Source organism: Balaenoptera physalus, assembly GCF_965194825.1.
Source record: "Balaenoptera physalus genome assembly, chromosome: 3".
Lineage (NCBI taxonomy): Eukaryota > Metazoa > Chordata > Mammalia > Artiodactyla > Balaenopteridae > Balaenoptera > Balaenoptera physalus.
Genome location: NC_138890.1, coordinates 35951287 through 35967727, shown reverse-complemented (window position 1 = coordinate 35967727; position 16441 = coordinate 35951287). Strand labels below are relative to the sequence as shown.

At 37.2% G+C, this 16441-nt stretch overlaps 1 long non-coding RNA gene across 1 annotated transcript; it reads left to right on the top strand.

The window, feature by feature from the left end:
* The first annotated feature begins 7089 nt into the window (after positions 1-7089).
* On the top strand, positions 7090-15966 carry LOC309658275. The gene is made up of 2 exons (XR_014262166.1): positions 7090-14155; positions 14499-15966. It is a non-coding gene; the product is annotated as an uncharacterized lncRNA (long non-coding RNA).
* The last annotated feature ends 475 nt before the right edge of the window (positions 15967-16441 follow it).

Sequence of the window (16441 nt, the reverse complement as noted above, 5' to 3'; positions counted from 1 at the left end):
AAAGATACCCCACATCCAAAGACAAAGGAGAAGCCACAATGAGATGGTAGGAGGGGCACAATCACAGCAAAATCAAATCCCATAACTGCTGGGTGGGTGACTCACAGACTGGAGAACATACCACAGAAGTCCACCCACTGGAGTGAAGGTTCTGAGCCCCACATCAGGCTTCCCAACCTGGGGTCCAGCAACGGGAGGAGGAATTCATAGAGAATCAGACTTTGAAGCCTAGTGGGAATTGATTGCTGGACTTTGACAGGACTGGGGGAAACAGAGACTCCACTCTTGGAGGGCACACACAAAGTAGTGTGCCCATTGGGACCCAGGGGAAGGAGTAGTGACACCATAGGAGACTGAACCAGACCTACCTGCTAGTATTGGAGGGTCTCCTGCAGAGGTGGGCGGTGGCTGTGGCTCACTGTGAGGACAAGGACACTGGCAGCAGAAGTTCTGGGAAGTACTGCTTGGCATGAGCCCTCCCAGAGTCCGCCATTAGCCCCACTAAAGAGCCCAGGTAGGCTCCAGTGTTGGGTTGCCTCAGGCCAAACAACCAACAGGGAGGGAACACAGCCCCACCTATCAGCAGTCAATCAGATTAAATTTTACTGAGCTCTGCCCACCAGAACAACAGTCAGCTTTACCCACTACCAGTCCCTCCCATCAGGAAACTTGCACAAGTCTCTTAGACAGCCACATCCACCAGAGGGAAGACAGCAGAAACAAGAAGAACTACAATCCTGCAGCCTGTGGAACAAAAACCACATTCACAGAAAGACAGACCAGATGAAAAGGCAGAAGGCTATGTACCAGATAAAGGAACAAGATAAAACCCCAGAAAAACAATTAAATGAAGTGGAGATAGGCAACCTTCCAGAAAAAGCATTCAGAATAATGATAGTGAAGATGATCCAGGACCTCAGAAAAAGAATGGAGGCAAAGATTGAGAAGATGCAAGACATGTTTAACAAAGACCTAGAAGAATTAAAGAACAAACAAACAGAGACGAACAATACAATAACTGAAATGAAAACTACACTAGAAGGAATCAATAGCAGAATAACTGAGGCAGAAAAACGGATAAGTGACCTGGAAGACAGAATTGTGGAATTCACTGCCATGGAACAGAATAAAGAAAAAAGAATGAAAAGAACTGAAGACAGCCTAAGAGACCTCTGGGACAACATTAAATGCCAACAACATTCGCATTATAGGGGTCCCAGAAGGAGAAGAGAGAGAGAAAGGACCAGAGAAAATATTTGAAGACATTATAGTCGAAAACTTCCCTAACATAGGAAAGGAAATAGCCACCAAGTCCAGGAAGCGCAGAGAGTCCCGTACAGGATAGACCCAAGGAGAAACACGCCAAGACACATAGTAATCAAATTGGCAAAAATTAAAGACAAAGAAAAATTATTGAAAACAGCAAGAGAAAAATGACAAATAACATACAAGGGAACTCCCATAAGGTTAACAGCTGATTTCTCAGCAGAAACTCTACAAGCCAGAAGGGAGTGGCATGATATACTTAAAGTGATGAAAGGGAAGAACCTACAACCAAGATTACTCTACCCAGCAAGGATCTCATTCAGATTCGATGGAGAAATCAAAAGCTTCACAGACAAGCAAAAGGTAAGAGAATTCAGCACCACCAAGCCAGCTCTACAACAAATGCTAAAGGAACTTCTCTAAGTGGGAAACACAAGAAAAGTAAAGGACCTACAAAAACAAACCCAAAACAACTAAGAAAATGGTCATAGGAACATACATATCAATAATTACCTTAAACGTGAATGGATTAAACGCTCCAACCCAAAGCACAGGCTTGCTGAATGGATACAAAAACAAGGCCCATCTGTATGCTGTCTACAGGAGACCCACTTCAGACCTAGGGACACGTACAGACTGAAAGTGAGGGGATGGAAAAAGATATTCCATGCAAATGGAAATCAAAAGAAAGCTGGAGTAGCAATCCTCATATCAGATACAATAGACTTTAAAATAAAGAATGTTACAAGAGACAAGGAAGGACACTACATAATGATCAAGGGATCAATCCAAGAAGAAAATATAACAATTATAAGTATATATGCACCCAACATAGGAGCACCTCAATACATAAGGCAACTGCTAACAGCTATAAAAGAGGAAATCTACAGTAAGACAATAATAGTGGGGGACTTTAATACCTCACTTACACCAATGGACAGATCATCCAAAATGAAAATAAATAAGGAAACGGAAGCTTTAAATGACACAATAGACCAGATAGATTTCATTGATATTTATAGGATATTCCATCCATAAACAGCAGATTACACTTTCTTCTCAAGTGTGCATGGAACGTTCTCCAGGATAGATCACATCTTGTATCACAAATCAAGCCACAGTAAATTTAAGAAAATTGAAATCACATCAAGCATCTTTTCTGACCACAATGCTATGAGATTAGAAATCAATTACAGGACTTCCCTGGTGGCGCAGTGGTTGAGAATCTGCCTGCCAATGCAGGGGATGCGGGTTCGAGCCCTGGTCTGGGATGATCCCACATGCTGTGGATCAACTAGGCCCGTGAGCCACAACTACTGAGCCTGCGCGTCTGGAGCCTGTGCTCCCAACAAGAGAGGCCACGATAGTGAGAGGCCCGCACGCTGCGATGAAGAGTGGCCCCCACTTGCCGCAACTAGAGAAAGCCCTTGCACAGAAACGAAGACCCAACACAGCCAAAAATAAAAATAAAAAAAAAAAAATACAGGGAAAAAAACGTAAAAAGCACAAACACATGGAGACTAAACAATGCATTACTAAATAACCAAGAGATCACTGAAGAAATCAAAGAGGCAATCAAAAAATACCTAGAGACAAATGACAATGAAAACACAATGATCCAAAACCTATGGGATGCAGCAAAAGCAGTTCTAAGAGGGAAGTTTATAGCTATACAAGCCTACCTCAAGAAACAAGAAAAATCTCAAACAATCTAACCTTACACCTAAAGGAACTAGAGAAAGAAGAACAAACAAAACCCAAAGTTAGCAGAAGGAAAGAAATCATAAAGATCAGAGCAGAAATAAATGAAATAGAAACAAAGAAAACAGTAGCAAAGATCAATAAAACTAAAAGCCGGTTCTTTGAGAAGATAAACAAAATTGATAAACCATTAGCCAGACTCATCAAGAAAAAGAGGGAGAGGACTCAAATCAACAAAATTAGAAATGAAAAAGGAGAAGTTACAACAGACACCGCAGAAATACAAAGCATCCTAAGAGACTACTACAAGCAACTCTATGCCAATAAAATGCACAACCTGGAAGAAATGGACAAATTCTTAGAAAGGTATAACCTTCCAAGACTAAACCAGGAAGAAATAGAAAATATGAACAAACCTATCACAAGCAATGAAATTGAAACTGTGATTAAAAATCTTGCAACAAACTAAAGCCCTGAACCAGATGGCATCACAGGTGAATTCTGTCAAACATTTAGAGACGAGCTAACACCCAAACTTCTCAAACTCTTCAAAAAAATTGCAGGGGAAGGAACACTCCCAAACTGATTCTATGAGGCCACCATCACCCTGATACCAAAACCAGACAAAGATACTACAAAGAGGGCTTCCCTGGTGGTGCAGTGGTTGAGAATCTGCCTGCCAATGCAGGGGACGTGGGTTCGAGCCCTGGTCTGGGAAGGTCCCACATGCCGAAATGTAAGACCGGACACTATTAAACTCTTAGAGGAAAACATAGGAAGAACACTCTTTGACATAAATCACAGCAAGATCTTTTTTGATCCACCTCCTAGAGTAATGGAAAGAAAAACAAAAATAAACAAATGGGACCTAATGAAACTTCAAAGCTTTTGCACAGCAAAGGAAACTATAAACAAGACGAAAAGACAACCCTCAGAATGGGAGAAGTTATTTGCAAATGAATCAATGGACAAAGGATTAATCTCCAAAATATATAAACAGCTCATGAAGCTCAGTATTAAAAAAACAAACAACCCAATCCAAAAATGGGCAGAAGACCTAAATAGTCATTTTGGCAAAGAAGACATACAGATGGCCAGGAAGCACATGAAAAGCTGCTCAACATCACTAATTACTAGAGAAATGCAAATCAAAACTACAATGAGGTATCACCTCACACCAGTTAGAATGGGCATCATCAGAAAATCTGCAAACAACAAATGCTGGAGAGGGTGTGGAGAAAAGGGAACCCTTTTGCACTGTTGGTGGGAATGTAAATTGATACAGCCACTATGGAGAACAGTATGGAGGTTCCTTAAAAAAACTAAAAATAGAATTACCATGTGACCCAGCAATCCCACTATTGGGCATATACCCAGAGAAAACCATAATTCAAAAAGACACATGCACCCCAGTGTTCATTGCAGCACTATTTACAGTAGCCAGGACATGGAAGCAACTGAAATGCCCATCGACAGAAGAATGGATAAAGAAGCGGTGGTACATATATACAATGGAATATTACTCAGCCATAAAAAGGAACAAAACTGGTTCATTTGTAGAGACGTGGATGGATCTAGAGACTGTCATACAGAGTGAAGTAAGTCAGATAGAGAGAAACAAATATCGTATATTAACGCATATATGTGGAACCTAGAAAAATGGTATAGAGGAACCAGTTTGCAGGGCAGAAATTGAGACACAGATGTAGAAAACAAACGAATGGACACCAAAGGGGGAAAGCGGCGGGGGGTTGAGGGTGGTGGTGTGATGAATTGGGCGATTGGGATTGACATGTATACACTGATGTGTATAAAATTGATGACTAATAAGGACCTGCTGTATAAAAAAATAAAATTAAATTTAAAAATTAAAAAAAAATAGATAATATCAAATGTTAGTGACAATGTTGAGCTGTTCGAATATATTGTTGGTGGGAGAGTAAATTGTTATTATGACTTTGAAAAATAATTTAGCAGTGCCCTATAAAATTCCACATACCCGAGGCCCACCAATTCCATTCCTAAGTATATGCTTCATATATTCTCTATCCTTGTATATGTGCACCAGAAGAAATAATCAAGAAAGTTTATAAAAGAATAGTTTGTAACTGAAAAAACAGTGAATAATCCAAATAACTATCAACATAAGAAGAGGTAAATAACTTGTGATATAGTAATTCAACAAACTATCCCACAGCAGAGCCAAAATTATTATATTATAGCTACATTAAACAACATGGATGAACCACAAGATCTGAATTGAGTAAAAAAATAATTGAAGAATATATAATATCATTTTATTAACATATATTCCAAATGCAATGGTATTTTTAGGGATATAAACATATACAGCTAAAGCAAAGCAAAGAAACTCAATACAGTGGCCATTCTGAGGATGTAAAGAAGATGGGGAAAGGATTGAGTACACAGAGAACCTCAGGATAATGATAATAATCTTTTAATTAAACTGAGTGTTGTGCCCACAGGCGATCACAGTATCTTTATTCTTTACACTTTATATATATTTTATAAGTAATCTTTTACAACTACTAAATATTTAATTTAAAAATCATTTAATGAGAATGAGACAAAATTGTTTAATATGTGTTTAAAATAGGTATTGTTTTGATTAAATAACAAAACTCCAAACAAAATTTAAAAAGAGATGGAACAAAACACAGTATTACTTTAGATTCCTGACATTAGCCACTGTCATTACCTATTTGTCATCTGTGGTGTGATTAAGGTGAGGACTTAGGCTTTGCATCTTAATTTTGGCATATACTACATTTTAAAAAAACTGATAAGAGCTGTATCATTTTGACTCTCACAGAAGCCAGGTTCTTAGCCAAGTTTTTAGTATGCATTTTCTTGGAGGTATGTGTTCATGTGTGTGTACATGTTTGTGTGTGTGCGTGCGTGCACAGCAAGACACTAAATCCAGGTCAGTACTTCATGCATTTGACACCCTTTTTCTTTTCAGGAGCTATGACGTATGTCTGATGAATCTGGTTGTAGGATGATATATCACTATTATTCCATTGTGAATTGCCCATCACAAGGGAAGTCAAGCTCAGGCTTCAAAAAAGAGTTGTGGGAATTAGAAAGTATTAAAGTCAACTCACACAGGTTTCATCTTCCTGTGTTACACGTCAGATGCCCAAGGTCCACGTCAGTCATTCAACATCCCACGTCTAGCCACAGCTGCAGGTTTCACCAATGCTCAGATCTTTAACCACCATAACGTTGACTCCACCTAACATAAGTTCTGCAAAATATGTTTTCACTGGCAGATATGTTTGGGAAGTATATCGCCAAAGGTAATAGGTTTCTTTACTGAAGAACATTTTAGAGGATGTAAAACCTCTAAACTGTTTTTTGATTCTCCTCTAAATCGGAGACATTGCACACATTGTTCCTCAAATTCATTTGATTATGATGCTTTTTTTCCTTTGGAGGATCATCTCATGGGATTAGTGATTTGTATAATAGACTGAGAAATGTTGCTAAAATGTATTCTATTCTATGCTCTACCCTTTCCAAAAAAAGTATAGTAATTAGAGAATTTAGGCTATATAAATAGATTGTTAGAATACATTATGGGGTGGCAGAATGGGCAAAGAAGCAAACTGAAGTGGAATTGAGTGTATATATATATATATATATATGTATGTATATGTGTATATACACTCTATAAAAATATTAGAAAAAAAGGTATTTTATAAAAGCATACATTTTATCTTTTGATCTCTCAAGGTGTTATTAAAGGTTCCCTTTGTCCTTAATATTTCCTTTTTGTTCTGTTGTACCTTTCTTTTTTTTTTTAAATATTTATTTATTTATTTATTTATTTATGGCTGTGTTGGGTCTTCGTTTCTGTGCGAGGGCTTTCTCTAGTTGTGGCAAGTGGGGACCACTCTTCATCGCGGTGCGCGGGCCTCTCATTATCGCGGCCTCTCTTGTTGTGGAGCACAAGCTCCAGACGCGCAGGCTCAGCAATTGTGGCTCACGGGCCCAGTTGCTCCGCGGCATGTGGGATCTTCCCAGACCAGGGCTCGAACCCGTGTGCCCTGCATTGGCAGGCAGATTCTCAACCACTGCGCCACCAGGGAAGCCCTGTTGTACCTTTCTTTCCCCCTGATCTAGACCCTATAATATTAATCTGGTCTCTAGAGTTAAACAAAAAAAGAAAAAAAAAAGGAGTCTTTGGGTAGATTCATCTTCTCTTTAATCAGGCCAAAGAATTTTCACTTTAAATATAGAAGTATGTCTCACTCAAGTTTCTCTACAAATATCATGCGACCTACATCCTATTTGGTTGTTTTTAGATTCTTAGTCCTCTTAAAAGGAAAAGACCAAAAGGTGAGAGAAGTCGGGTGAATGTTCTGAATGAAATGGAATAAAAAATTTATTTAACCCTCCATATGGAGCTATGTTTTATTTAAGTGTGAAACTGGGGGAAAAATAACCTATCGTGCTGTTATTAAAGCCTTATGGTTTTCAGAATTTTCAAAGTAACTTTGCACATACCAATTTCCTTCACAACTTTTTCAAGGTTGTGTATATATAGGATTATTGTTTTTGTTTTTATGTGATGATTAGTAATGTGCAAGACACAGCAAATTTAGATAACCTATATAGTCGCAGGGTATAGTGTGACTGTCATAAAATGAGAGGGTTGGATTAAATGGACATTAAGGGTTGATTCCAGGTTTAACTCCTCTGTTGAATTCTATCCTGTGATAATGTTCTTTCTAGTCACAATTTTCTTTCAGTAACATCAAGGAAACATGGCAACAGGGAATACAACCAAGGTTGTATCTCAGGAATAGTTTTGATACTTGATACTAACCACATGTACCACCTTGATCAATTTCTAAATCAGCCATTCATCTTTGAGTCTAATGTGGTAGCATGTACTGACTGACCAGGAGTCCACTGCTTGCTTCCCACTTGGCTGGGCATGGGGAGGGGGATATTACAGCCCCTTGATCTGTAATAGAGGATGGAGGAATCCTGTCTGCCAGGACATAAACAAAAGTAATATGGCATGCAGAAGCTGGATAGATTAAATAAATTAAACAAATATAAAAATAAGGCAGATGATGGACGCTTGATTCCATAGTTCCTGGTCTATTGACTGGATGAGGTTTATAGTTTTGTCAAACTGGAAAACTATCACTCAACATGATCCCTCTGTATTCTATTCAGCCCACAGAATAGTCTGTGGACTATTCAGCATCAGTCCAAGCTTATGCTGTGAAGCCTTCAGAAAATGAACTGTGGTGGTAATGTCAGCTGTTGGCTAAACTTCAATTGGCAATTATATTTATTAATGACTTGCAACTTCCACGTGAATTGTTTGTACTCATGAGCACGGGATAATCAGGTGTTGCAATTGAAGCATCAGCCAATGTGTAGAAAAATATAGGGGAATGATACCTCTCCGTTCTTTGTCTTGTGCTGAGCACTGCTCTGCCAACTGAGAACTGGAAATCTCAGTTCTCAGCAAATCTTTGGTATAAAGTGTACCTCTTAAAAAGATTAGGGGGACTTTGGCAGTACAAAACTGTAGGATGGTAAATTCCAATATTTTTCATATGTTAATGTGTTTCTTAAGCCTTTGAAACAGTTCTTACAGACTACTCTGATGATTATTTCCATTATATAAAACAAGAAGCCATTTCTCAGATTAAGACGACTAACCGAGATTGAAAACCTGGAAATGACAAATTCAGAATTCCCATTTAAATGTTTCTGACTCTAGCACTCGATGTCTTAAGCACTAAGGCATGCTGTCCCTAAAGAAATTAGAAGCGTCACTTAATGTATCAGTAGAAGAGGACTTTTCTGAAATCCTGAAATAATATTATCGTGATCTTCCCTCTACATAAGGCCAGTTTGGCATCACTCTCACATTTATCTCATCGTCAGGGACAAATTTATCCATATACAGGTGTAAAATTCAGGATTCTGGGATTGTTTTCTGTCTCTGAGATCTGAGGCAAGTCACATCCCCTTTCAGAACTGTTTCCCATTTCATATAATGGGAAGGCTGGAGTAGATGATCTTTAAGATGATTGAACGCTGTTCAAAGTTCCATCACAATTTTCCCTTTCTGCCTAAGAGTATGATTTTAAAACTTGTCTAATATATGATTCTTTTGTAAAGTGGGACCATACAATAAGTAAATGAATGGATAGATAAGTACATAGATAGATTAACTTGTATTGACATTAACACTTTCCAACCTAAGTATTATAGATCCACCTTTTACATTTTAAAGTTTTATAGTGCTCCATAAAACTCTATGATATTCCATAATGTACCAAGTTTATTTAGGCTTTTATTATTTTGCTTTTAAAAGTAAGGTTACAAGGTATATACTATATTTAAATTGGACATATGCCTAAGATTTTCTAGTATTGCTAGCTAGGACAATAGGAGGTGAACATCTTAATTTATTTACAGTTGTTTGCTGATGAGTATCCAAAAATATTACCATGATTTATGTTACCGTTGACAGTGTTTGACATATTATCAGTCTACTGTGAGTTGCAACTAACAGAGTGTCAATTTTAGTTTATTTAAATAAGAAAAGTCATTGTCTTGTGTAACCCTAATTTGGGGGGTGAAGAGAGTCGTCTTCAGGTCTCTCTCCCCCCCTGCTATCCCATCCCCACCTAGCTCTCCAAGTGATTACAATGAGCTGCATCTCTTCCAGGTGTCCGTTTTAGACCTGACACCATCCAGAGGTAGAAATGGATCTTTTGATCTATTTTTTAAATAGTGGGCAAATCTTCTGCAGAATTTTAGCAGCAGATTTCTTCTTTTATTGGCCTGAGTTGTGTCAGAAATTCACGATTAAACCAATCACTGGAAACCAAATGACTCATCAGGATTCAACCCTGGAATTGGAACGAGGGCCAGCATACTCTGCAGTGAGTGGGTGTGCTGAGAAGGGTAGAGAGCTGGACAAAATTAGTTGTTTTTAGAAATAAAGTGGTAATTGGTTGTGGTTAAGCAACCAACGATGTCTGCCACAGATATTTTCCATCTTGCGGGGAGAGGCTGCACCAGTCTGATGGGTATAATGGTATCACATGGTTGTTTCAATCTGATTTTCCTTGGCTACTAGTGTGGTTAGTTCTTTTTTCATGTATTTATTGGCCTTTTGCAATTTCTCTTTTGTTAACTCTTTGTTATATCCTTTTCTCATTACTCTGTTGGGATAAAATTACTTACCAGTTATAGGAGCTCTTTGCAGAATAATATATTAACTTTTGAGTCAAATATTTTTAAAAAAATTCATAGTCTATAGTTTGGCTTTGATTACTTTTACAGTTCACTTTTGTTATGAAGATTTCTCTTTCCCTCACCCTCCTTTATGGATTCTGGATTTTTGTCTGAAGCTATAAGCTATAAAAATATTTTCCTGTGACTATGGAAGTAAAATCTAATGCATTTACTTACTGGCTTTGATATCTTTTGATGTAAAGTATTATGATAAGGGGGGAGAGAGTTGCTATTAGGCACATATTAATTAGAACAAATGATGCATTAGAAATGATGCAGGATTTGTTAAGGACTACATGCGGCCTTCCTTGAGCCCCATCTCAATATAGTCACGTCCTCCACACTGTTACTATGTCTCATTGCAACTTATTTAATTTTTCAGTGGTGCTTATTACAACTTGTTAGTTCATATTTATTAGTGTGTGTTTTCTGTTTAATATCTATCTCCCCAACTAGAAAACAAACCCAAAGAAGGAACAAACCCTCTCCTGCTTTATTCACTGGTGTACCGTCAGGACATCTAGAGCATATTGTTTGGCACGTGATAAGTTTTCCATATTGTATGTTAAATGAAGTAATTAACACAAGGTGAAGTAGGAAGGTATCTCATGAGGAAAGAGAACATGAGAACATTGAAACTTCAGTAGTTGAGCAAGTGGAAGAAAGGAGCTGTTACTCTGGAGAGACCATTTCTAAGAATTGGTTGCTGCCACATTCCAACAATTTGGCAATATTGATAAAAAAAATCAAGAATTATAAAAATACTTGTCCTTTGACTCAACAACTTGATGTCTAGAAATGATTCCAGGAAACTAGAGAGACAATCAAAGGTTTACATACAAGAATATTCTTACTATGTTATTTGTAATGGTGGATATTTGGAAACAGTGTAGATGCCCAATAAAAGAGAACTTGTTAAAAAACTGGAATATAAAAATGATGAAATATTATCTAGTCATCACAATTAGGGTTTCAAAGAATGTTATGACCAATGAAATAGCATTAAAGGGGAATTTCAAATATTTTTATTCAGTATTTTTCCAAACATTTTACCTAGAGTATGGATTCCTTCTACAATTAGCCAAATGTGAATATTATAAAAATATAAAGACTTACATTTCTCAGAAATAACATTGGCACAGTCAGTATTTTCTAAGGCAAAAAGCATTCACTAATTCCTTACGTATTTATTAAGTATGCTTTAAAAAAAAGAATAGTCCCTTTAAGTAGCTACATATCACATTGGAGTTTGAATTTTCCAAAAATTTTTCATTTGTTTAAAGACAGAAGCCCAGAGTCTGAAATAAAATGATAAATGACTGAATAGGTTTTCTCCAGGCAGCTGGAGATGACAAGGTTAATATGGTCTAAAGGAAAATGAAAAATGTTTGAAAGTCTGAGTTCTTATGTTAGAAATGAACATTTTGTTTTTAATTCTTTGCTCATACTAAAAGCCTTATGCTAGTGTAGTTGAAATGAACAAATTTTTCTCAAATAGAAATAAAACATATAATCACTGCTTACATTGCTGTAGACCTAAGGTATAAGTACTTTTTAAAAAGTAACCAAAATAAAATAGTTGGTTGTCAGTTGGGTAATTACCTGGGTAGAATTGAGATCCCAAGAAAGAAAGAAAGGAAAACAATCTGAAGGGAAGAATAGGAGGTTGAGACTGTCACCAACTCAATGGTTCAAACTGAGTTCTATCATTAAACTAAACTCTCAGCCAGCCAAAACTACCTAACTGAATCCCCTCCATGCCCTAGGCTAGGACACTTTTCTTCTGTATTCCCAGTATCATAAATGACAAATGGTGTTCTGCTATATTGAAGAGTTAAATATCAGGACTCAAAAAGTAAATCATCCTTTGAAGATTGGATTAAATAAATAGAAAACAATCTCATATATTGCAGAGTATTCCATAAGAAGAACTGAAAGAAAAATACTTTATAGTGATAATCTTCACCTTTGTTTTAATCTACAAAATGAAGTTTTTTTCTTGGGGGTGGGGGTCATAGTAGTCAGTAGTTTTCTTGGAGGTGGGGCCTAGTAGTCAGGAAATCTGCATTGCCCATCCTGGCTCTGTTATTAATCAGCTCGGTAACTTTGGATCAGTCATTAAACTTCTCTGGGCCTAATTTGCCTTTTTATTACAAGGAGAAGCTTTGGTTGCATATTTTCTAAAGTCAATTTCAGGTCTTACATTACATTCAGTAATTTTTCACTGAGTAATTAACTTTATACTGATTAATGGAAATGTCTGAAGTAATAAAAGTGTTAAACTATCTAATTTCACAAACATAACATCAATGAACTACAGTAATTTCACAAAGTTTTAGTTGATACTCCATTCAGTATTAAGTCCCCACAACCAGCCATGTGTAAGTTCTCGGAATGTCAACATTTATTTCACCATCTTCAATCATTTTTCCAAAGTATACACACAGTGCCTTCCTCATGAATCTGTGTGGGGCTTGAGGACAAAAATCATGGCTAACTCACCTCTCTAGCCCCAGCACCTGGTACAGTGTCTCACACCTTAGTTGACAATTAACATCATTAGTTAAATGAATGAATGAATGATTTGATAAACTGACTTGAAAGCATACTGGTTTGGCTAGGTTTCTGGATAATTAAGTTCATTTTTTTTTTTTTTTTTTTTTTTTACTAGAAATAGGATTTAAACAAGTAGGAATAAACTTTATAAGTAAATAGCTGCTTTACTAATATGAATTGAGGAGGTAATGTCAAAGGAATTCTCTCTCCTAATTATTATCATAATATTGTATAACCATGACTACCATCCATCTCTAGAAACTCATTTCATCTTGTAAAACTGAAACTCTATACCCATTTAATCATAACTTCCCATTCCCCTCTCACCACTAATGGTGGCAACCATTCTATTTCCTGTCTCTAGGATTTTGAAAACTCTAAATATCTCATATAAGTGGAATCATGCAATGTTTGTTGTGACTGGCTTATTTCACTTAACATAATGTCCTCATTATGCACATTCTGTGCATGTGTGAGAATTTCCTTTCTAAGGCTGAATAATATTCCATCATACATACATATGTACCACAATTTTCTTATCCATTTATCTCTTGATGCACACTGGGCTTGCTTCCACTTTTTAGCTATTGTGAGTTTACCCCTCATTTTGAGCCACAGGTTTGGAGTTCAAGAAAACTACTTAAAGAGAATGACATGTGTTCCTTGAAGAATCTGGAGGACATAGGGATCTGTACATGACTCAATTGTAATAGTCTAAAGGCAAGAGGCTATGACTAGAGCTTTCTGGTAACAGAGGAAGAGACTGGGTACATTGGAAACATTCTGCCCTTTCAGAGCTTGGCAACAAAATTGTGTGTTTTCCATGAGTCATATGTGGCTCCCAGGAAAGGGAGTTTGGCTGTGCGCCATCTTGAAATATTTCACATAAAGGACTTCTGTTCAAAAAGACAGGGATCTCCTAGAGATGCAGCAACTGAGGGAGATTATCACCACCACTCAAATACATTTTCTACACCAGGAAACTTCTTGGTAGCCCTTAGCTCGGCAGGTATCTCTTAAGAACTCTCAAAAATGCCTCATAAAAGAGAGAGAGTAATTGTGTATCTAAGGTTCTGACACCAGATTTTTAACATACCAGTCAAGTGATATCTCCCCTTCACCCCACTCCTTGTTAAAAAGCAGCTATATGGCATGTAGCTGTTTGTGTTTACACGTGTACATATGGGTGTGTGGGAGTGTTTGTGTTAGGGAAAGAGTGAGGGAAGGTATACCAAGAAAAATCAGAAATGTCATTTAGTCTTCCCCTTTTCTTTTCAGATTTCTTATCCTGAAGTAAATCTTTTCAGTGCAGCAGGAATGTTTTAAATTGCAAAGTGTTTAGAGTTTTTTTTTTTTTTTTTTTAATGCTATTCTTGTCTGCTTACATTCTTTTTTATTTATGTATGTATGTATGTATGTATGGCTGTGTTGGGTCTTCGTTTCTGTGTGAGGGCTTTCTCTAGTTGTGGCAGGTGGGGGCCACTCTTCATCGCGGTGCGGGGGCCTCTCACTATCGCCGGCCCCTCCTTGCCGAGCACAGGCTCCAGATGCGCAGGCTCAGTAATTGTGGCTCACGGGCCCAGTTGCTCCGCGGCATGTGGGATCTTCCCAGACCAGGGCTCGAACCCGCGTCCCCTGCATTGGCAGGCAGATTCTCAACCACTGCGCCACGAGGGAAGCCCTAGAGTTTTAAGTTAAGTTGAATTGTGTCAGTACATGTTAAGACCTGTTAAGTACCTCTTCATTTATTAGCTACAGGGCTAGGGAAAGCTGTGAGCTATGCCTGGGATTTCATGTGGAAGAAAGGCGGAGTCCACAGAGAGACTTTAAATGAGTTTTTGTGAGAAAGACCTTCTACGAACTTATGTCTCAGATATACAGAACTTGTTGTTCCAGGAGACTCTGAAGTGAAGGGGTCTACAAGGCAGTTGGGTATGTATTTATGAAACATAGAAGAGCATTGGGAAAGGGCTTATTACATTGTGTTCCAGTGAGAGTGAGAATGGCAGAAAATTAAGTCACTAAACTATAAGCTCCTCAAGGGCAGGAAATGTGTATTTAATGCAACTTTGTTTAAATGATGTCTAGATTGAAGCCCGTAATTATTAGGTACTAATAAATTTTGGTGAATGTTGTCCAATAATAGAAAAGCACATAATAATAATAATAATAATATTGAATATTTAATACGGATCAGAAATTGTATAAATTGTTTACATGTATTAATTCATTTAACCCACACAGCTCTATGAGCTTAGTATTATTTGCTCATATGCAGATGAGACAAATGTAAAAAATCTTTATCAGTTGTGACACAGGCATGATAGTAAAATTTCTAATAAAACTTAAAACATGGATTAATTTTTCCTGCTGAAACCTCTTATTTTTTGACAAAGGCAATAGAAATTATTACATATTTTCTGTAAGTTTAAAGAAAACATGTTTTCTATGAAGTATTAATTTGAAGTGCTGAAATTATTTTCCTCAATAAAATAGTCTGATGGTTTGAAACTACAGTTTGGTAGGCCCATATTGTATTTTCTAAGTTTCTATATTTTTTTTATTCTGCTGTAAACTGTGCCAAATAAATTGTGATGGCTACAATAATGATTTTATTTATATTTGTGTTTTATAATTAAATTTTTTAAGAGATGAAATAAGTCATTTAAGAACTGATTCACCTTTTAACTGAACCCCAAAAAAGGGAAATTAAAAGAATTCCAAGAATGCCATAAATTATCACTATAATCATTTGCTGTCATTTTCGTTTGTCCTTTTTTTTCCCCCTGCAGTTTAAAATCCTCTTTTATTGGGTACTTGAAAGGATTCTGAAACCCGTAGGGGGAAATTCATACTGTGGTTCCAGGCCTCTCTGTCCCAAGAGTGCCAGCCACTAATGGTCACACTAAATGATGCCCCTGTGACTCCAAAGTCTAAAAGAAAGTCCCTGGAAGGCATATCATTAGCAGTGAGCATTAGCATTAGCCTGAGAAAAGTCTTTTACTGTGGTGTGATTGCCTAGAACATCTGAAAATCATTACAAGATAATCCACAGCATTGATCAAGTTCTTATATCATGTGCCATTCTGAGTCAATGTTGAGAATGCCTTAGTTTTTCAGGCCTTACTTTTGACAAAAAAAAAACAAGTGTGTGTATATATATATGTGTGTGTGTGAAGATATACATATCTTCAAAAGAATGGCTTCAAAAAGAATGGCCAAATTGGCATTCATACATTTTTGTTGCAAATATAAACTGACACAATGTTTCCAGAGGATACTTTCTAAGACTCAACTTTTAGATTTCAACAAATAGTAATTAAGCCTATAGTATGTACCAGGCCCTCTTCTAGATGCTGGGGAGAGAGCATTGGATCTGACAAGTATACAAGTACTCTTTTGTCGTGAAGAACTGATGTACTTACATGATGGCAGGAGCATTATAAGAGGATGAAGATGGAAATAAAGAGGCTCTTTGAGGCCCAGACTTAGAACTGACCTATTTGTACATTTCAGTGGACAAAGCGAATTTGAGGTCAGCTCAAATTCAAAGCGGGAGAAATAGACTCTGACAGACTCATCTAATATCCTGAGCAATGAGGTACTTTTAACTCTCCCATAA